We start from the raw sequence: 20,710 nt of genomic DNA on the forward strand, positions 1-20,710 counted from the left end.
AAATATCATGGATATCCAAATTGAAAGGGTCCACTGGATGAAAATATCCCCATATTAAGACACAGGAAGTTGGGCAGACTGGTGACACATGCCTGTCATCTACTACTCAGGAGGCCAAGGCAGGAGGATCACAACTTCAAGGCCAGATTGGACAATGTGGAGAGACTCTGTATCAAAATAAAAGGGGTGGGGGATATAGCCTGATGGTAGAGCACCCCTGGGCTCAATTCCCATTACCGCAAATAAAACAAAAAAAAGACATGATTTTTATGAAATTGAAATTTCAAAACTCTGGGAACAAGCAGAAAATTTTATAAGTTTCCAAAAAGGAAAAAAAATGAGTAGTATACAAAAATAATGAATGAGAATGACTTCAGACTTCTCAATAGTCACCTGGGAAGCAGGGAATATACTGGAGGATGCTTGCAAATTTCTTGAAAGAAAATTAGTTCCAATCCAGAATTCTATACCCAAAAATTATCCATCAAGCATGAGGGCCGTGTGTGTGTGTGTGTGTGTGGGGGGGGGGGGTAAAGACATTTAGGACATCCAAGGTCTTCAAAAAACATATTTCCTATGTACCTGTTTAAAGGAAGACCCTGGAGGCTATTTGCCACCGCAAAGGGAGCAGAACAAGAAGAGGCCTCCTTTTCTGGTCTTCAGCAGGCCAGGCAGAGGGGGGAGGGGAGGGGAAGGTGCACCCGGGCAGGCCAGGTGGTCAGTCAGGCTGCAGCAGGCCAGAGACCCAAGAAGATGGAAGGGCTTGAAGGAGAGGAAGGAGGAGGAGGGGAGGAGCCGGAGGAGGTGGAATTGACAGGGCAGCTGGGATGGGTCAGGCATGGCGGCTCCCTGGGGCTGAACTGGTAATAAGGAAGCCAAATAACAGACCAGGAACAACTCTAAGGGGGGAAATGATAATTTTGAGAAAGTGAGAGGAATCACCTTACCCCACAGCCCCCCACGGGGCTGAGTGTGGGAAGCCTGGGTCCACTCTGAGGGACAGGGGGTACTCCTAGCACCATCAGCTGGGGTCGGGGTGTTCATGGTTCTCAAGGACTTTCCTGAACAGCTTCACACCTGTGTGTGTGTGTGTGTGTGTGTGTGTGTGTGTGATGGGAACGGCCTACGGATATCACACTTATGTAGCTGCCTGGGACAGCGAGGGACAGCAGCAGGGCTGGGGAAGGAGGACGGTCTGGAGGCCCTGCTACAGCCCAGGGAGGAGGGGAGGTGGCCCAGACCAGCGCCCAGCAGAATGCAGAGAGGTGACCAGAGGAAGGGGGGAGAGAGAAGAAAGAAGGGAAGGAGGAGGGATGGGAGGAAGAGGAAGGGCAGGGGGGAGGAGGAGGAGGGGGAAGATGAGGAAGAGGGGGAGGGGGAGAGGAAGAGGGGGAGGGGGAGGAAGGGGGAGGGGAGGAGGAGGGGGCAGAGGAGCGGGAAAGGCAGGGAAGGGGGAGGGGTGTTGGCGCTTTGGCTGGGGGAGGGGGTGGGGAAGGTCAAGGCCTAGGACAGGGCAGTGCCCCCCACTGCGCTGGGCCTTCTCCTTAAAGGGGGAACAGACTTCATCAGAGGAGAGCCCCTCCCCTTCCTGCTGCCCCACCCCAGGATGGCTTCCCAGTGTGTGGCCTCTGGGGTCTCCCAGGCTGCACCCCACGTTTCCAACTTGCCCTGGACCCCCATCCCTGCCCCCACAGGGCCCAAGTCTCAGCCCAGCCTCTCTCCCCACAGGGGAACCATGGATGGCCTCTGTGATGCTGGCCTTCCTGTCAGTGACTGTTACCGCCACGCTGCCCTCTGGGTGTCCTCTGTCCTCACCTGGGAGCTCTGGGGCTGAGGCAGTCCCAGCCCTGCCCACCTGGGGCCCAGAGCACATTCCCGGGGAGAGGCCCGGCCGAGGCCTCGCCAGGGGAACATTCTGGACTTTCTCCCAGCTCCAGTTACCGGCCCCGGGACCTCACCCCCAGCCGGCAGCTGCTGTCAGGGCCGGGCAGCTCCCCCGACGTCCCCAGCCTCAGATGGCCACCTGGGAAGCCGGTGGCACCTCCTCTCCTAGCTCCCTGCCTCCACCTGCTCCCTGTCCTCGTCCCTAGCAGCCTCCTCCCGACCCCCCCTCCCCTAGGCGCACGGGCCAGCTGACACCCCAGGGCCGCGCAGCACCCCAGCCCCGGCACCTCCCCGCCTCCTCTGCTGCTAAAGGCCAGTCTCTAGTGCTCCGGCGGGCGACCCCAGCGACACCAGGGCTTCCCTCCGCCGGCCCTGGGCTGCCCTCAGCCTAGGGGTCCCCATCAGACCGGGAGCTCCCCAGGGCAGGGACCCAATCTTTCTTGCGGTCCTGGTGCTCTGCTGGGGGCAGGCACGCGACACATTCTGCATCTGTGACAGAAGAAATCCTGCCCAGGGAGGCTGGTCTTCAGCAGGGCAGAAAGTGGGGCGCCAGGTGGGAAGGCTGTTAAAGGGCCCGCCTCTGCAGCCGCCTGGGAACCCCAGGACGCCCGGCGTGTCCCTCCGCTCTGGCCACCAGGTGGCGCCAGACTCCCGGTGTGTGACTGCGCCGCGCACCCCAGCCTCCCTGAGGGAGGCCCTCAGCAGCAGCAGGACAGGCTTCTCCTGGGCTGGTCCTTGGCGTCACCTCAGTTCCTCAAGGGGTCTTGCTCCATCTGCTCCCCTGTGCCTGTACCCACCCTAGGAGGTGCCATGCCTGCTGCACAGGTCAACTTTCCCCTCCCAGGTGGCCTTGGATGAGGGTGTGTCACAGGAAAATGGAAGAGAACTGGACTTGGAACCAGGAGACCTGGAAATGGCAGTGTCCCTCAGTGTCCATGGTGTGCTGGCACACTCTGAGGACTTTATGCTTGTCCGCCCAATTAATCCTCCCAAGGTCCTAGGATGTAGGAACCACTATTAGCCCCATTTCACAGGGAGCTGAGGCACAGAGAAGTTATGTAGCTTGCTAAAAGTCACACAGCTAGAAAGTTCTGCCAAATGAGATGCTTGCAGCTGGAGGCAGGGATTGGGAGGATGTGATGCTGGAGCTTTGAGGAGAGAAGAGGGTGGAACAGGGGACTCGGGAAGGCCCGTGGGCCAGGTTGGCAGTGGAGCGAACCGACCAGATTGAGAAGTGGTAAGGAGGGGTGGAGGTGGCACTGGGTGTGGCAGAGCTGTGGCAGGCCAGGGGCACGGCCAAGGTGCTAGGGGAGGGGCAGGGCCCAGGGCTCCTTCCCGTGGGCCTTCCAGGGTCCTGGGTGGCCCACCCTGCACTGCCCAGCTCCCCCCTCCCCTGCCCCAAACCCAAGTCACCTGGACTGCAGCACGTCCCTGCAGCCCAGTTCCACAGTCCCCCCAGGATTCCCACTGGCCTCTCCTGCCCTGGACTGTGGGGGCACAGGAGGGAGAACGGGAGGACTGGGGTGGGGGCATGTCATTTCTGAGTCCCACCCAAGGTCCCCAGGCGCAGCCCTGAGCCACGTCCACCTGGGTTTGAGACCCAAGGGCCACCTGGATTGAGAACCATCTCCCTGCCAGGTGCAGTGGCGCACGCCTGTGGTCCCAGCGGCTTGGGAGGCTGAGGCAGGAGGATCTCGAGTTCAAAGCCAGCCTCAGCAACTTAGTAAGGACCTAAGGAACTCAGCGAGACTCTGTCTCTATATTTAGAGAGTTATAAATATTTTCAGAGTTATAAGTATTGCAGTATAAAGTAGTCTTCATTCATTCATTCAGTAAATATTGACTGCGTAACTAGAATGTGTCCTTATTATTAAATTCAAAAGAAAGGAACCAGTTCTGCTGGCCTCAGCTCCCCTGATCGCCCATCCTATGCTTTGTCCTGATGTGTCGCTGATCTGTCCAGAGGAATCACTCTAAGTGATCTAGTGACGCCCATCACTGGAGGCTCAAAAGCCTCCAACCTCCCTGGTGTCTGTAAGTCAGGTGCCAATCCCTGTGTGGGACCCAAAGATCTGGCTCCATCTCTGTCCCCTAGGGTCTCCCTTTATTGATTGATTGATTGGTACCAGGAACTGAGCCACATCCCCAGCCCTATTTTGTGTTTTATTTAGAGACAGGGTTTCACTGAGCTGCTTAGCGCCATTGCTGAGGCTGGCTTTGAACTCGCGATCCTCCTGCCTCAGCCCCCCCCAGCCACTGGGATTGCAGGCATGCGTCACTGCACCCGGCTCTCCCTTTAGTTTGTGACACCAATTTCCACTGAAGTCACATGGTCCAGGCCCATGATCAGAACATCTGGGGCCTTCTCTCTGCACCCTGCTCATGCCACGCCCCAGGGGAACAGCTACCCCTTCTGTCCTGCCAAACACGTCCATCTTTTTTCTGGTCCATTTCTCCAAGTGGCCTCTCTGGCTGTCTGGAGCCGGGTTCTCAACTCAGGCAGCCTCCGGTCCAGCCTCCCGTCCCTGGGCATCCTCATGTGAGCACTGATCTTTGGCAGGAGCTGCTGGGCCAGCCGACAGCAGGGGCAGGGTTGGGCCTGGGACACACACATTGCCCGGTGGCCTGGGCATCTGGGCCCTGTGGTGTTTGTGGCATTCCTGAGGCCTAAACTGAACGGACATGAGTGGTGGCCTCCTCCTCCCCAGCCCTGTTCCTCTTCCAGGTAGTGTAGGGTCAATGGGGGTCCCACAGCTTCCCAGTGTCCTTCCAAGCTGCCGTCCAGCTAGGGCACCAACCAGATGCCAGGCAAGATCCTATTATCCAGACAGAGCCACTGGGTCAGAGCCTGGGCGGGGGAGGCGTGAGGGTCCTCTGCTGCACCCCCTGGGCCCCGCCCTTCTACAAGGCCCAAGTCTTCCCAACCTCTACATGGTCACCTCCACTGAGCCGTGGCCACCTCCACTGAGCCGTGGCCACCACTCCAGCACTGACAGCTCTTGCTGAAGGAATCTGTCTGCCTTCCTCCATTCTGGGCTGGTCCTTCCCGCTCCTGCTGGGCACCAGGTCCAGTGGCAGCTCACTGAAGCTCAGGGCACCTCTGAGGTGAGGCAGCTGAGGTTGCTGATGAGGGGACCCTGGGAGGCTGAGACTCCAGAGATTGTCACTTTCACAGGATTGTGGGATCAGGCTCCGTGGGGCCAGGGCTGACTCTCTGTCAAGGGCCTTTTCTTCCAGGTGTCCCTGGCCACTTGGGGAGAGGCAGGCGTGGCCCGACAGGTCCCCCCAAATTTTCAGCAGACGTACAGAGCGAAGCCTGGGTCAGGGTTGCGGGCCAGTCTGCGTTGGGGAGCGTTGGGGAGCGCGTCCGGGCTCGGGTACCCGCCAGCACAGGGGGCTGGGAAGGACCAACCAGGAGGCTCTGGTGAGGAGGAAGTGCTCTTACCCCGTTGTGTAGGGAGGGAAAACAGGGTTTTGTTTGTTTTGTTGGCCTTTTTTTTTCCTTTTTCTTTGGGCTGATTGTTCTCCTTGAATCTTTTTGTCCTGTTTTGTTTTTCACGGGCTGACCGTGCCGCCCAGTGCTCGGCGGCTTCCTGTGTTTCTGCCGCCGCGCGGGCCTCCGCGGGCCTGGCTTCCTGTTGTGGCCGTCGCCAGGGCGATCGAGCCCCCTCCCCCAGGGGGCTGGGGGGGCCGGGGGGAGGGGGGACAGGGGTGATGTCACCGGGTGAGAAGGCGAGGGGCTGGGGTCGGGGAGGGTGGCAGCAGCCGAGCACTGCGGGCACATTGCTGAGGGGTGACTCACAGCAGCCGGGGAAGAATGTCCTCACATTCTTTGGGAGGTAAACAAGGTCAGGGAGTGAGCTGGGATCCTGTTTACCTGACCCAGGCCCCCGGGGACCCGGAGCCTCGCCAGGGCGGGGGGAGGGGCCGGCGCAGCAGACCCCTTCAGAGGCCCCGAGGAGCCAGAGACAGACCGGGGATTCCAATCACAGCTCTGAGACCCACCGGGAGCAGGTCACCTGGGCTTCCCCTATTTCTGAATGGTGACCGTGGCCACCCTGGATGGTGTGTGTGGCGGAGAGGGGCTTCGGCTGCTGGTCTCTCCGTCCGTCCCTCACCTGGAACAGGGCCTGGTCTACCGGGGCCTCCACACTCCCACAGGAGGCAAGCCCAGGCAGAGGGACAGAGGTCAGGGGACACCCTGAACAGGCCTCAGGGACGCCCCAGACACATGGCCAGGCAGAAGGGCCAGGGAGAGCCGGGCTCCGAGGGCCACAGTGTGGGTGCAGCTCACCTGTCCCCCATCTTGTGGTCCACCTTCAGCCTTCCCTGAGCCTCAGAGTGACAGAGCCAGCAGGCGCCCCCCTGGCTCTTCCTGGCCACGATGGCCTGCTCCAGGTTCAAACTCCGGGATCCCACTGCTCCAGGGCCCTGCAAGAGCAGCTGCAGGGATGGGGCTGGAGCCGGGGTGCCAGCTCCCCAAACTCAGAGACATGTCCTGCATTGACCCTCTGCCAACTTCAAATCAGACCGGCTGCAGATGGGGTGGGGGCTGCTTCTCCCCTCCGCAGGAGCCATGTGGGAGCCCCAGGCCAAGCCCCCCACCCCCGCCGTGGTCACAGTTGAGTGGGGTACACCTGGTCCAGTGGGTGAGCACGTGGACATCAGATCAGAGTGGCCTGAAGCCAGGGGTGGCTAGTGTGGCTCTGGGCAAATTCCTGGCCCCTCAGAGCCCTCCCCTGACCCTGCAGCACACAGTAGGCCCTCAGCACGCGTTGAACCCACCCAGACTTTCACTGTCCCCAGCACCCACCCGGCTGGGCCCAAACCCCCTGGCCGGGCCCAAACCCCCTGGCGACCCTTGCTGACTGCCTGTCCCCAGGCAGGAGGCGCCACCAGATGCCCCATGGTGGTTTTCCCATAAAGGGCCGGACCGGGTTTCCCTGGACGGGGAATATCCTGTTCTGCGCCGGCCACGGGGGGAGGGGAGGAGCGGGAAGGACACCGGGCTCCGCATTCCTGGCATTCTTGGCAGGCTCCCCGTCCAGCTGCCTCGGCGGCGGCTCTGGGGGCACTGGCCTGGTGCCACACGGCCGGGATCAGCAGTCCACCACGGTGCCTCTCAGACTTGGGGTGACAGGGGACCCCTCTTATGCTGGACCCACCTGCCCCTGTCTATCTCAAGGGAAGCCAGGATCCTGTTCTCGAAGCAGACAATTGGGGTCCTGGGGGTGTCCCGTCCCCAGGGGAGGGGTGTTCTCATTTGTGTCTCGCTGCCCTCGCCAGCCCACCCACCAGCCCAGCAGGGGAGCTCCGGAGAATGGCTTGGGGCAGGGCTGGGGGCCAAGGATGCTGGCTTCTGATAGCCAGCGCCTGGGACACTCACTCTTGTCTCAGACTCCATCTCCGTGGCTCTGCCGCACTGTGGCTCACCATCTGTGGCCCTGGAACCCTCTTTGCACAGCCTTGACCCATGAGCAAGGGTGGGAAGCCAGCCCTGCCCCAGGCTCGGTGCCCACTGCCTCTGAGGGGCAGCTCCGGTCTGCAGGGTTCTGACCTGGGCTGGGGGCAGGGACTGGGCTCCATGCTGCTCCTGGGAGGGTCCGGGGGGCCTGGAGGGAAATCTGGGTCCAGATCCCAAAGACCTGCTGCCCTCCCCAAGCCTGCCCAGCACCTGGGGCCATTCTTGTCCCTGGTTTCTGATCCACGGGAGCCCAAGCACTGTGGGAAGAGGCAGGGCCACTGTAGCTCCCCAGGGGTCTCCCTCAGAGAGCGCCCTCCCCCAGAGACAGCTGTAGGCAGGTGGCCCTGGACCCTGGCACCTCCACCTTCCCAGGAGAGGGAGGGATGGAGGCTGTGTCAGGTGGGCGCATCTGGAGCCCAGCCTGGGACACCAGCCTCTGGACCCTCCTCTCCCCTCTGCTGTCCTGGCCCCGCTGTTCTGTCCTAGAGACCCTCAGAGGGTCTGCACCGGGTGCTCCATTTCCCATGTCAGTAGCTCCTGGTGGCTTGGGGACAGAGACCAGGGCAGCCCTGGTCCAGGCCACATGCAGAGGCAGGAAACTCTTCTCACTTTAGCCAGGAGCCAGGGGGGTCCCAACCATGGGTCTCAGCGTCTCCCCTTGATCATCCCAGGACTGCACCACAGGGTCCCTCTGGCTCAGCCATGTTGGCCCGGGTTCTGCGAAGGAGCCTCCCTGTCCCCAGCACAGCTTCCTACTCCCAGCAACCCCTTCCCCATCCCCTGACCTCCCCCAGAAAGGCCAGATCCCCCACCCAAGCCTCCCCCTTCCCCTGGTGCCTCTCATCTGCTTGTCCTGTCTGTCTGGCCATCTCTCTGTCTGTCTAAAGGACAGTTGGAGGAAAAGGCCGGAGCCCCACCCTACTGGGTGCACATGGCCAATGCATTGTTCACCCTCCTCTGGGAAATCACCTCCATTGTCAAGCTGGGCCCCAGGGGAGGAGGCCTCAGGGTGGAGGATGGAGACAGACATCTCCTTCAAATAATTTAGGATAAAACGAGGGAGTATTATGCAGCCATGAAATATGACATCTTTGAAGAATAATGATGACATAGGAAATGGTCACTAAGATTAAAATTTTTAAAAAGTGTCCCTAGAAGAAAAAGTTGAAGCAGCCAGATTCTGTGGCACATGCTCGTAATCCCAGTGGCTTGGGTGGCTGAGGCAGGAGGATCACGGGTTCAAAGCCAGCCTCAGCAACTTAGTAAGACCCTAAGCAACTCATCAACACTCTGTCTCTAATAAAATACTAAAAAGGACTGGGGATGTGGCTCAGTGGTTAAGTGCCCTTGGGTTCAATTGCTTGTACCAAAAAAAAAAAAAAAAGTTGAAGCAAACACATCAAAGTTGCTAAGTCCTAACTGATCCTGTCTTCCCTTTATACTCTTGTGCATTTTCAACATTTTTTGCAATAAGCACTTGTTGGTTTTATACTCAGAAAAAGGAGACAAATGTAACACAAATGAAAGAGAAACCAGGAACAAATACACATGATCTGAAAGACACTAAGGCCCTACTGGAAAGCACTGAACCTAAAGTAAGCCCGGTGTTTAACTCAAGTTAGCAAACACTGAGTATGCTCCTGCTGTGTGCTGAGGCTCTGCTGAATGAAACAGAGTGGGACAGTCCCGGGTCACTAGTGACACAGGCACAAAGCAGGACATGGTCCCCTGAGGAGGGCATCAAGGAAAAGAGATGAGGGACCAAGAGGGCTTTGGGGAGAAGGTGAGGACTCACAGAGGCTGGGGGAGGAGCAGGTCCCCGTGGGGGGGCTGGTAGGAAACAGTGAGCCACTGGGGTCCCCTTGGGGCTACAGCAAGAATGACAAGCAGGTAGGGAAACTGAGGCTCCAGCCCTCTCCCTCTGCATCTGCTGTGTGCTGACTCAGGCAGAAGGGGAAGGGGGTGAGATCAGTTGTGCCCAGAGTCCCCAGGCCTCAGACCCATGGCCAGGCTTTCTGGGGAGACCCCCTCTCCGCCCCACACCCAGTTTATCTGAGGACAGGGCCGTAGTGCTGACCCTGGCGGAGCAGCACCCTCCATAGCTCCCGCTTGCCCACGAGGTCGAATCCAAAAACCTATCCCACACCCTGGACCTCTTCTCCATCTGTCCTTCCTTCCTTCCTTCCTTCCTTCCTTCCTTCCTTCCTTCTTTCTTTTCTTTCTAATATTTATGTTTAGCTGTAGTTGGGCACACACCTTTACTTCATTTATTCGTCTTCATCTGGTGCCGAGGAGCCAACCCAGGGCCTCGCACGTGCTGGCCGAGCGCTCCACCGCTGAGCCCCAGCCCCAGCCCCTGCTGCTGGTTCTCCGCCACAAACCTCAGCCCCGTCCTTGGTGTTGGTGGCAGTAAGCTATTTCCCATAATACGCAAAGGCTCTGGTGACCATCTGACCGTCTCTCGTGGGTCTCGGGGTGGGGTCTCACGGGGTCAGGGTGGCGGCGGGGCCTCTCTCCTTGCAGCTGGGCCTCTGAGGGCGAGGGTGGAGCCTGGGGGCTCAGGGCTCCTCCAGGGCTCCGTGAAGCTTTCAAAATCCAGCTGTGGAGGGTGCAGCGTCACCTCCGCCAAAGTCCCAGGGTGACGTGGTGTGTCACAGCCTGTGGGCTCCGGACGGGGAACGACTTCTTCTCGGTGGAGGAGTGGAAGGCTCAAGGCAGAGGCTTCCAACTCCCCGGCTTGAGGGATCCTCCGGGGGGCCCGGGCCTCAATCCTTAGGTCTCCTTGCCCCAGGGTGCCACAGTCTGGCTGGGCACAAATGCCGCAGTCTGGCTGGGCACACAATCACGAGCCACCACACAGCTTGTAGATTCAAACAGCAACTCTTTATTCCCGAACTCACACCAGCCGTCTACAATCACGTTCTGGGGGAATCCACGTTCTTTTCCCAAATCCACGTTCTCTGCCCAAAATCACCTCCACTGGGCTTCTATCTCCAAAATATACTGTCTGAATCCCGTGAGAACTCAAGGGGAACTCAGGCAGCAGGATACGCCCTATTCCCAGCAGGAATAATCTTAAACCTTAAACCTGGAACCTAAACTGGGAACGCCCTAAACAAGATTATCTTAAAACCGGGAACACCCTAATCTGCCTTGGTTCTTGAGCAAGGTTAAGTACATTCAATGTCACTGCAACATGTCAGCAACATGGGGTACGCTGGCAAGGAAATTGTCATACCTACTTGGCTAATGGCTCCCAGCACCAGGGTGACCTCATCCTGTCTCAGGGGTCACCACCCAGGAAGCCATGACACACGCGTGTGTCCTCAGCTGTCTCAGGGGTCACCACCCAGGAAGCCATGACACACGCGTGTGTCCTCAGCTGGGACCTGAACCGCAGGCTGTTTCGCGCCAGTTCAGCTCCTGGTCACCCCCAGGGCCTGCTCCCCCGACCCTGCTCCTCCTGTCCCCTCCTCAGCCCTGGCTGCCTGCTTCCCCCTCCAGGCTGCTTGGCATCCAGGGACAGGCCTGGGACTACCTGAGTCACCTCCTGCTAAAACCCTCACAATGGCCACCAGCAACAGGGTCCCAGGCTGGGCCTCTGCCACCCACCCCCTTCAGGTGTTGATCCAACGCTGCCACCACCCCCAGCGCCCCAAGGTAAGCTGACCCCGCACTCCCCACCCCACCTCCTCCCAGCACTTACACCCCCTCCTGCTCTTCACTGGGGCTGCCTGCAGCATCCCAGGTGACGTGGCTCACTGCGGAGCCAGGGTCATTGTAGGGTGCGCAGGTGGGGCCGGGTGGGTGAGTGGATGGGTGGATAGTGGGTGGATGGGTGGATAGTGGGTGGATGGGTGGATGGATGGGTGGATAGTGGGTGGATGGGTGGATGGATGGGTGGGTAGAGGGTGGGTGGGTGAGTGGGTGGATGGGTGGATGGATGGGTGGGTAGAGGGTGGGTGGGTGAGTGGGTGGATGGGTGGGTGACTGGATAGGTGGGTGGATGGGTGGGTGGATGTGTAAATGGGTGGGTAGATGGGTGGGTGGATGGGTGAATGGGTGGGTAGATGGGTGGGTGGGTGAGTGGATAGGTGGGTGGGTGGGTGAGTGCATGGGTGGGTGGATGTGTGGATGGGTGGGTGGATGTGTGGATGGGTGGGTGGGTGGGTGGATGGACACATGAGGGGGTGGATGGGTGAATGCTAACCGACCCCTGCACTCTTTCCCAAGGAATTCCCACTTGGATTCCAAATGACCCACAACCCTAGACTTCCCTGGTACCTTGGAGCCTGCTTGTCATTCTTGCTGTAGCCCCAAGGGGACCCCAGTGGCTCACTGTTTCCTACCAGCCCCCCCACGGGGACCTGCTCCTCCCCCAGCCTCTGTGAGTCCTCACCTTCTTCCCCAAAGCCCTCTTGGTCCCTCATCTCTTTTCCTTGATGCCCTCCTCAGGGGACCATGTCCTGCTTTGTGCCTGTGTCACTAGTGACCCGGGACTGTCCCACTCTGTTTCATTCAGCAGAGCCTCAGCACACAGCAGGAGCATACTCAGTGTTTGCTAACTTGAGTTAAACACCGGGCTTACTTTAGGTTCAGTGCTTTCCAGTAGGGCCTTAGTGTCTTTCAGATCATGTGTATTTGTTCCTGGTTTCTCTTTCATTTGTGTTACATTTGTCTCCTTTTTCTGAGTATAATCTTAGTGACCATTTCCTATGTCATCATTATTCTTCAAAGATGTCATATTTCATGGCTGCATAATACTCCCTCATTTTATCCTTAATTATTTGAAGGAGATGTCTGTCCATCCTCCACCCTGAGCCCTCCTGCCCTGGGGCCCAGCTTGACAATGGAGGTGATTTCCCAGAGGAGGGTGAACAATGCATTGGCCACGTGCACCCAGTAGGGTGGGGCTCCAGCCTTTTCCTCCAACTGTCCTTTAGACAGACAGAGAGATGGCCAGACAGACAGGACAAGCAGATGAGAGGCACCAGGGGAAGGGGGAGGCTTGGGTGGGGGATCTGGCCTTTCTGGGGGAGGTCAGGGGATGGGGAAGGGGTTGCTGGGAGTAGGAAGTGACTCACCCAAGGTCACCCAGCGAGGTGGGGCAAGGTCACAGTATAAACGTGGGCTCTTTCAAGATTCCTTCCTTAGAGGAATGCAGCAGCACATGCCTGTAATCCCAGTGACTCAGGAGGCTGAGGCAGGAGGATCACAAGTTAGAGGCCAGCCTCAGCAATTTAGCAAGACCCTGTCTCCCTGTAAAATTTACGAAGGGCTGTGAATGTAGCTCAGTGGTAAAGTGTTTGCTTAGTATATATGAGGCCCTGGGTTTGATCCCTAGTACCACAGAAAGAGAGAGAGAGAGAAAGAGAGAGAATGAATTCCCCATCCCCACAGGGCAGCCAGAGCCACTCCCATTATTACACAGAGCACCATGGGGATTAGGCCCCGTCTGTCACCTCCTTTAGGACATTCAAATCTCCCCACAGCTTCCTCTCTCTGAGAGGCAGAGAGTAAAGGTCTGTCTGGTCCAGCTGGCCCAAGTTCAAGTCCTGCCTCGGTCACTCTGTCTGCATGAACTTGGGCAAGGCAGTATCCTCATTCGCACAATGAAGAAACTAGTCCCTCCGCTGGTCACTGGGAGGAGTGTCACTTCCCACACGTGGAGCTGCTAGGACACTGCATGGAGTAAAAGTGACCTGCCACACAGCGAAGGCAGCTACCAGGTGGCATCGCCCCGTCATACTACCTGAGCCCAAGGCCTCAGCGGCAAAGCCTCGGGGACTCATCCAAGTAAACACTGAAACACAGTTTGTGGGGGGGGGTGCCAAAATGGGGTCCCTGCTGCCTGGGAGGAATTCAAGTCCCAGGCCACTGCTGTCCCTGCTGCTCAGCAGAGGCCGGGACACTTGGAGATCTGTCTCCCCACTTCCCCGCTTTCTCCTCTCTTCGGTGCCAAGGCGGCTCAGACAGGCGGGCATTGTCCCTCCTGCTGGGCCCAGATCCCACAGCTGCCAGCCCATCTGGGGCGCAGGGTCTTCATGGGACCCGCCTGCTGTGTGTGGGGGGGACATTTGTGTCCCCGTTGCCATGGGAGACTCAGATTCTACACTGGACGCTCTCTCCGGTGTCCTGACGGTGACCCCCGAGCATCTCCGACCAGCAGGCCGAGGGACAAAGCTGCCTTTGGCTGCAGGCTGCCAGCCTGCGTCAGTCCCCCACCAGCTGGAGGCCGGGGAGCCGCCTTGTGGCCCCCTCACTGAGCACATCTCCTATCTCTGTCATGACACGAGGTGACAAATGTTTCCCATCGATTCTGCTGCTGAAGTGTCTCTGGATCTCTGCCCTCTGTGTGCCCCACACCCGCTGCCCAGGTCTCCTCACCCTCCTCCTGGCCTGTCCGCCCGCCCTCCGCAGCTAGAGGGAGCTTTTAGAAACGCAGTTCCATCTCCTCCAACCCTGCAGGCTTTAGGACTCTCCTGAGGGCGGGTGACCTTGGGTGGGCATCCCCGACCCTGCATCTGCATCTGCATCTGCACTGAACATGTGTAGACTCCTGTAGGTCAAGACAGCACAAGGACCATTTCTTAGCGTTTATTTGGCACTAGGTATTATAAACAATCTAGAGACCATGGAAAACACACAGGAGGCTTGGTGTGGATTGATGCAAATATCACACCTTCATAAATTTTGCGAACCTCAGGGCGGGGGTGCTGGAACAGACCCCCTACAGACACCGAGTGTGATAGTATTTGCAAAACATCTGGCAGTAGCTGGGCGCCGTGGCACACACCTGAAATCCCAGGAGCTAGGGAGGCTGAGACAAGAGGATTGCCAGCCAGGGCGGCCCTAAGCAACTCAGCAAGACCCTGTCCCTAAATAAAATACAAAATAGGGCTGGGGTGTGGCTCAGGAGGTAGAGGGCTTGCTTTGCATGCACAAGGCCCTGGGTTTGATTCCCAGAATTACAAAAAAATAGGGCTGGGATGTGGCTCAGTGGTCTAGCGCCCCTGAGTTCAGATTCGTCCTCTCAGGGAAGAAGGAACAAAGGTCCTGGGCACCCAACGTGGCTGGCTTTGCCCGTTGGAGGTCAGACCTAGGAAGCCACCACTGTTCCCCAGAAGATGGTCTTGACTTGGCCTTTGAGCATTTATGGCCACTCGCCACTATCTATTTGTTGCTGGGATTATTTTAAGATCTATGAAGGAACCGCTCGCTCCTGTCCTGTTCAGGACGGCAGGTGCCCGGCACCCAACGACCAGCACCGGGCAAGGGCTGAGAAGGGTGCCCACAGCCTGCTGAGGAGGGAGTGGCCGCCGTGTCTGGCCCCAGAGGGGGAGCGTCCTGGGGATGGCCAGAGGGGAGGGCCTGCCGGTGCCGGCCTGCTCAGGGAACTGGCCACGGTTCTGGAAGGAGCCGTGGGGTGGTGCCAAGGGAAGCTGCTGGGAACCGCCGTGGAGGACCTCACAGGGACCACGTCCCACGCTGCCATCACCATGATTATTACTTCATCTCTTTATTGAAGAGTAATATATATATATATATATATATAAAGAAAGGGGACCATCTTGTGCGGGTCCAGCCCAGTGAATCTTCTCATGCTAAACACACAGGTGTAACCAGATCCCAGGTGAAGAGTGGGGGCGGAACCAGGGCCCGGGAAGCTCCCCTTGCCCATCCAGGCACGAGTCCTTCCCCCTCCAAGAATGACCTCCAGCCTGAGTCCTCTCGTCTGTTTATTTTGCTGGTTTTGGCACCAGGGATTGAGCCCAGAGGCACTTGACCGCTGAGTCACACCCCCAGCCTTTTTTGTGTTTTATTTTGAGTCAGGGTCTCCAAAAGTTGCTTAGGGTCTTGCTAAGTTGCTGAGGCTGGCTTTGAACTTGCGATCCTCCTGCCTCAGCCTCCCCAGTCACTGGGATTACACGCGCGGCTGACACAGGATTTACTGAGCAAAGCTTACAAGAGATCAGCTGCTGCTCTAGAAGAGGTCACGGGGAACCCCTGACAGAGCCTCTCCATCCCTCGAGGTGCATCACCCAGCACTGCTCCTCTCCCTCGGGCCTTTTGTCCAGGGCGGCTGGCTGGATGAGGGACACATGTCCTTTCCACAGTGCCCTCAGCTCTGTCCCCATTGCCACTGAGGGGGACGTCACATGTCAGGCTGCAGAAACAGTGACATCCTCAGCATTGGCTTGTGTGACCAGCAACCGTCCAGCCGTATCCGTAAGAAGGTGGCTTCCTGCGGAGAGCACCCTCTGGCCCTCGTTCCCAGGGTGCATAGGAGATGGCCGGTGCCCTCCCCGATAACGTGTGTCTGGACATTCCAGGCCAGGATTGGGTCACTGCTCCCTTGGCTTGGCCAGGTCTGGGGGTGGGCAGGGCCGTTCAGCGACGTGATTCTTACGACACACCACCCCACGCCAGAGAGGCCTCTACAGAAGAAAGAATGGACCCCAATTCACAGCCTTGCCCCGACCGGCTCTGGCAGCAATTCTTGGCCAATATGCCAACATGGAGTCCTGAGCTGAAGCTTCCACTTCAACTAGGTTAGTCTCTTCCTCTGTCTTGTCTGTGTGTGTGTGTGTGTGTGTGTGTGGCGCTGGGGATTGAACCCAGGGCCTTGTGCACTCCAGGCAAGCACTCTACCAGCTGAGCTATGTCCCCAGCCCTCTTCCTCTTTCTTACCCTCAGGAAACCTTACAACTTTCCTGAAGCCCTGCTGTCTCGGTCACTGCCTTGGTCACTGCCTTGCATTTCCCGGAACATGGCTTCAATGGGCCTCCTGCAATGTTGCAGGAATATCCTATTTTTTTCCGGGGGATTCATGCCTCTGGGGCTTCAAAGGAACCTCTGTTCTGGACATTGGTACGCAAATTAAATTGCAGGCACCGTTTCCACAAAGTGTCCCAAGATACCTTATTAATCGGAGCCAAATGGTCAGCAAGGGCCGGGCTGGCATTTTACAGTAAAGTTTTGGGTGAGTTTTGAATTGTCCGGTTGTTGGCAGGAGGTGAGCTGCGTGTTTGAACCTGCAGCTTAAGCAACGCGTGTTTCCATTAGATGTTCTTTTTTAGGATCCTTCATAACTGGGACCAGGATAAAATCACATTTTCCTCATCTAATTCCTCCTCAAAAAGTTCTTCTCCCTGACACTCTGATTTGAGCATGACATCTTCAGGAACACCCAGAAGCCAAAGGCCACAACACTGTCCCACTTTTTTTTTTTTGTACCAGGGATGGAACCTAGGGGCACTTACTTACTGAGTCACATCTCCAGCCCTTTTTGTATTTTGTTTAGAGACAGGGTCTCCCTGAGTTGCTTAGGACCTCACTACATTGCTGAGGCTGGTCTCCAACTTGTGATCCTCTTCCTCAGTCTCCCAACCCACTGGGATTACAGGTGTTCACCACCATGCCCAGTTGTCCCACTTTTCTTTAAGGCAGATACACAAGCATACTCCAGTTTGAGTCCTCCCATTAAGTACAATTAAAGATTTTAGACACAGCATGTAAAACCAGCAGGAGGAGACTCAGGGGAGGAGGAGGCAGATGAGGATCTCAGGCCCAAAGAGCAACAGGAAGGTGAGCTTCCTGAAACTTTGTTCTCATTTTCCTCCTATATCCCACAGTTAAGAAACCAAGGCTAGGCATGGTGCCCCGTGCCTGTAATTCCAGCCCCTGGGAGGCTGAGACAGGAGGATCCCAGGTTCAAAGCCATTCTCAGCAACTTAGCAAGGCTCTAAGCAGCTCAGTGAGACCCTGTCTTTGAATAAAATACAGAAAAAGGCCGGTGATTTGGCTCTGTAGTTAAGTGCCCCTGCGTTCAATGTCCAGTACCAAAAAAACAAACAACATCAATAAAAAAAAAAAAACTTGTCAAAAGACATGAGTCTACTGAATAAAGGGGGTAAGGAAATCCCAAACAATGTCAACCCAAAGAAATTCACACCAGAGTCAGACTGCTCCTGAAAACTAAAAACAAAGAAAAACAGTCTTGAAGGCAGCAAGAGAGAAATGGCAGCTGACCCACAGGGAAGTACCAAGAAGGATGGTGACTTCTCACGGGAGACTATGGCGCCCGGGAGGAAGTGGCACTACATCTCCCAAGAGCTGAGAGAACCGCATCCCAGAGTCCTGGGTCCCCAGAAATATCCTTCAGGAATGAAATCAAGGCTCAAAACCTACTCCAAAAAAAAGCAAACCTACTGTAAAATCAGAGCTACATTTCTTCAGACAGAGAGGAAACCATGGGGAGAATATTCTTGAAGCACAGGAAGAACACAGCGTGTAAAACCACAGAGAGAAAGTTGAAGCAAAAATCATCTGATACAGTTCTTGGAGGAATTAGAGGAAATATTTAAGACAATTACATTATAAATGAGAGAGTGAAGGATCAGAGGGAGGTGAGGTGTGCACACTGTGCTGAAACTGATACAATGTGACATCTGGAGATCACAACAAGTTCTATCTATATCTACGAACATGCACCTGGAGAAACTACCGAAACACTACATGAATGAATACACACTTGAGGGCTGGGTTGTGGCTCAGTGGTAGAGCGCTTGCCTCATATGCGTGGAGCACTGGGTTTGATCCTCAGCACCACATAAAAAATAAATAAATAAAATAAATATTGTGTCCATCTATAACCATTTTTTTTTAAAAAGGAACACTTTAAATTCTAAAAAAAAATCAAAATGGAATTCTAAAGAACATTTAAGTAATCCAATAGAAAACAAGACAGAAAAATGAAAAAAAAAAAAACAGAGAGTAAATAGAAAAACAAAAGCAAGACAGAATTCGGCCCTAACCTGACAAAAATTATGTTAGATCATGGTTTAAATACACGACTTAAAGACAGAAACTGGCTGAGTGATTGAAAAACATTTCCTAACTGCATACTGTCCACAAGAAATTCACTTTAGGTATGACGATACAAACTGGTCAAAATTAAAAGAATGAGAAAAATATATAATACAAATGTTAATTACGAAAATCAGAAGGGACTGTATTAGCGTTGGATGGAGTATGTTTCAAAGCAAAGGTAATTGCCAGAGGCAGAGAGGACTCCTCCAAGACTCGGCAACTCCAACATGTGTGCAACACACAACAAAACTATAGAAGGTGCAGAGCAAGACCTGAGAGGATTAAGGAGAAATAGAGCCTCAGTTATATTTGGAGACTGCCACACCCTCTCACAATAATTGATAGAAAAACTAGAAATAAAATCAGCAAGGATGTAGAACTCAGCAACATCGTCGGCTGACTGCATCTGGTCAATATTGACAGAACACCACACCCTGCAACAGCAGGCTCCATGTTCCTTTCAAGTGTCTTTGGAATGTATACCAAGATATGTGTTCCCTAACCATGAAACCAACCTCAGTAAATCTGGAATAACTGAGAACTTATAGTGTGTCTTCTGACAATTGTGAAATCAAACTAGGAATCAATGGGAGAAAGATAACAGGAGTCTTTTCAAATATTTGAAAATTAAAACAAAACACTTCTAAATATTCCACAGGTCAAAGAGGAATTCTCTCTCTCTCTCTCTCTCTTTTTTTTTTTTTTTTTTTTTTTAGAGAGAGAGAGAGAGAGAATTTCAGTATTTTTCAGTTTTTGGTGGACACATCTTTGTATGTGGTGCTGAGGATCGAACCCGGGCCGCATGCATGCCAGGCGAGCGCGATACTGCTTGAGCCACATCCCCAGCCCCAGGAATTCTCAAAGGAAATCCAACAATACAATGAACTGAATAAAAATGAAAGCATCACAAAGCAACATTTGAAAGGCAGGTCCAAACGATGCTGATAGAGAGATGGCTAGCACTGACTGTGCACACTGTAGAACAAGTATTCAGTCTCAAGAACAAAGTGGGAAAAGAAGAACAAAATAAAATCAATAAACAAAGCACGAAACTGGTAGAAATAAGAGCAGAAATCAATGAAACTGAAAATAGAAAAACAGTCGAGAAAATCAATGAAACAGAGCTAGAGGAATGAGAAGTTGTACTGCATTGATGTATCATGCATCAAAATGCATTCTACTGTCATGTCCTACTAACTAGAACAAATTTTAAAAAAAATCAGTGAAACAGAGAGCTAGTTCTTTGTAAAGATCAATAAAAATGTCATGCCCCTAGTAAGACTGATGAAGGAAAAGAGACAGATTCCAACATCTAGAATGAAGCATGGAGACATCACTACAGACCCTATGGACGTCGAGGGGGTAATAAAAGAACACTATGCACTGCCTACATATGTACAGTTAGCAACTTGCATGAAATGCACCAGTTTCTAAAAAAGGTCTCTCACAACTCACCTAATATGAAATAGTTTGAAAAATCCTAGAAACATTAAGTAATTGACTTTGTAATTTAAAACTTCCCCTGAAAGTAGTCTCCAGGCCCAAATGGTTTCAAAAGACAATCCTACAGGACTGAGGTTGTGGCTCAGTGGTAGAGCACTTACCTAGCATGTGTGAGGCACTGGGATCAATTCTCAGCACTGCATGTGAATAAATTTAAAGAAAAATAAAGGTCTATTGATAACTAAAAATACATATATAAATCAAAAATATATATATTTTTTAATATTTATTTAGTTTTCGGTGGACACAACATCTTTGTTTGTATGTGGTGCTGAGGATCGAACCCGGGCCGCACACATGCCAGGCGAGCGCACTACCGCTTGAGCCACACCCCCAGCCCCCCAAAAATATTTTTTAATAAATATTTATTTTTTAGTTTTAGGTGGACACAATATCTTTATTTTTTATTTTTACATGGTGTTGAGGATCGAACCCAGTGCCCCGCGCATGCCAGGCGAGTGCTCTACTGCTTGAGCCACATCCCCAGCCCCAAAAATATTTTTAAAGAAGACAATTCTACCAAACATTTAACAAAGAATTAGTACCAACTCTACACAAAATCCAGTACCCATTCATGATAAAACCTCTCCAAAAACATAAGCCAGGCATGGAAGTACATGCCTGTACTTACAGCTAGTCAGGAGGCTGAGGCAGAAAGTTCTCAGGTTCAAGGCCAGCCTGGGCAACTTAGTGAGACTCTGTTTTTAAATTAAATAAATAAATAAATAAAATAAAAAGATAGAGGACATAGCTAGATGGTAGAGCACTTACCTAGCATGCATGAGGTCCTGAATCTAATCCCTAGTATTCAATTGGGGGAGGGAGGAATAGAGGAGAAATTTCCTTTTTTTGTTATTGTTACTGTTTGAGATTGAAGATGTATTGTATGCATGGAGGGCTCACCTGGCTCTGATATCAAAAGCAATAGTTATCTTATGATGTGACAATAGAAAAATGAACTAGGTGTACCTGGTCTTCAAGGAATTC

General features: G+C 54.4%; 1 long non-coding RNA gene across 1 annotated transcript; it reads left to right on the forward strand.

Moving 5' to 3' along the window:
• Nucleotides 1–4,840: 4,840 nt before the first annotated feature.
• On the forward strand, nt 4,841–11,990 carry LOC124083070 (uncharacterized). Its single transcript, XR_006848601.2, has 3 exons — nt 4,841–4,989; nt 10,853–11,008; nt 11,582–11,990. It is a non-coding gene; the product is annotated as an uncharacterized LOC124083070 (long non-coding RNA).
• Nucleotides 11,991–20,710: the final 8,720 nt, after the last annotated feature.

The sequence above is a fragment of the Marmota monax genome, unplaced genomic scaffold (assembly GCF_021218885.2).
Source record: "Marmota monax isolate L192 unplaced genomic scaffold, Marmota_monax_Labrador192_F-V1.1 WCK01_AAM20220418_F8-fsc00051, whole genome shotgun sequence".
Taxonomy (NCBI): domain Eukaryota; kingdom Metazoa; phylum Chordata; class Mammalia; order Rodentia; family Sciuridae; genus Marmota; species Marmota monax.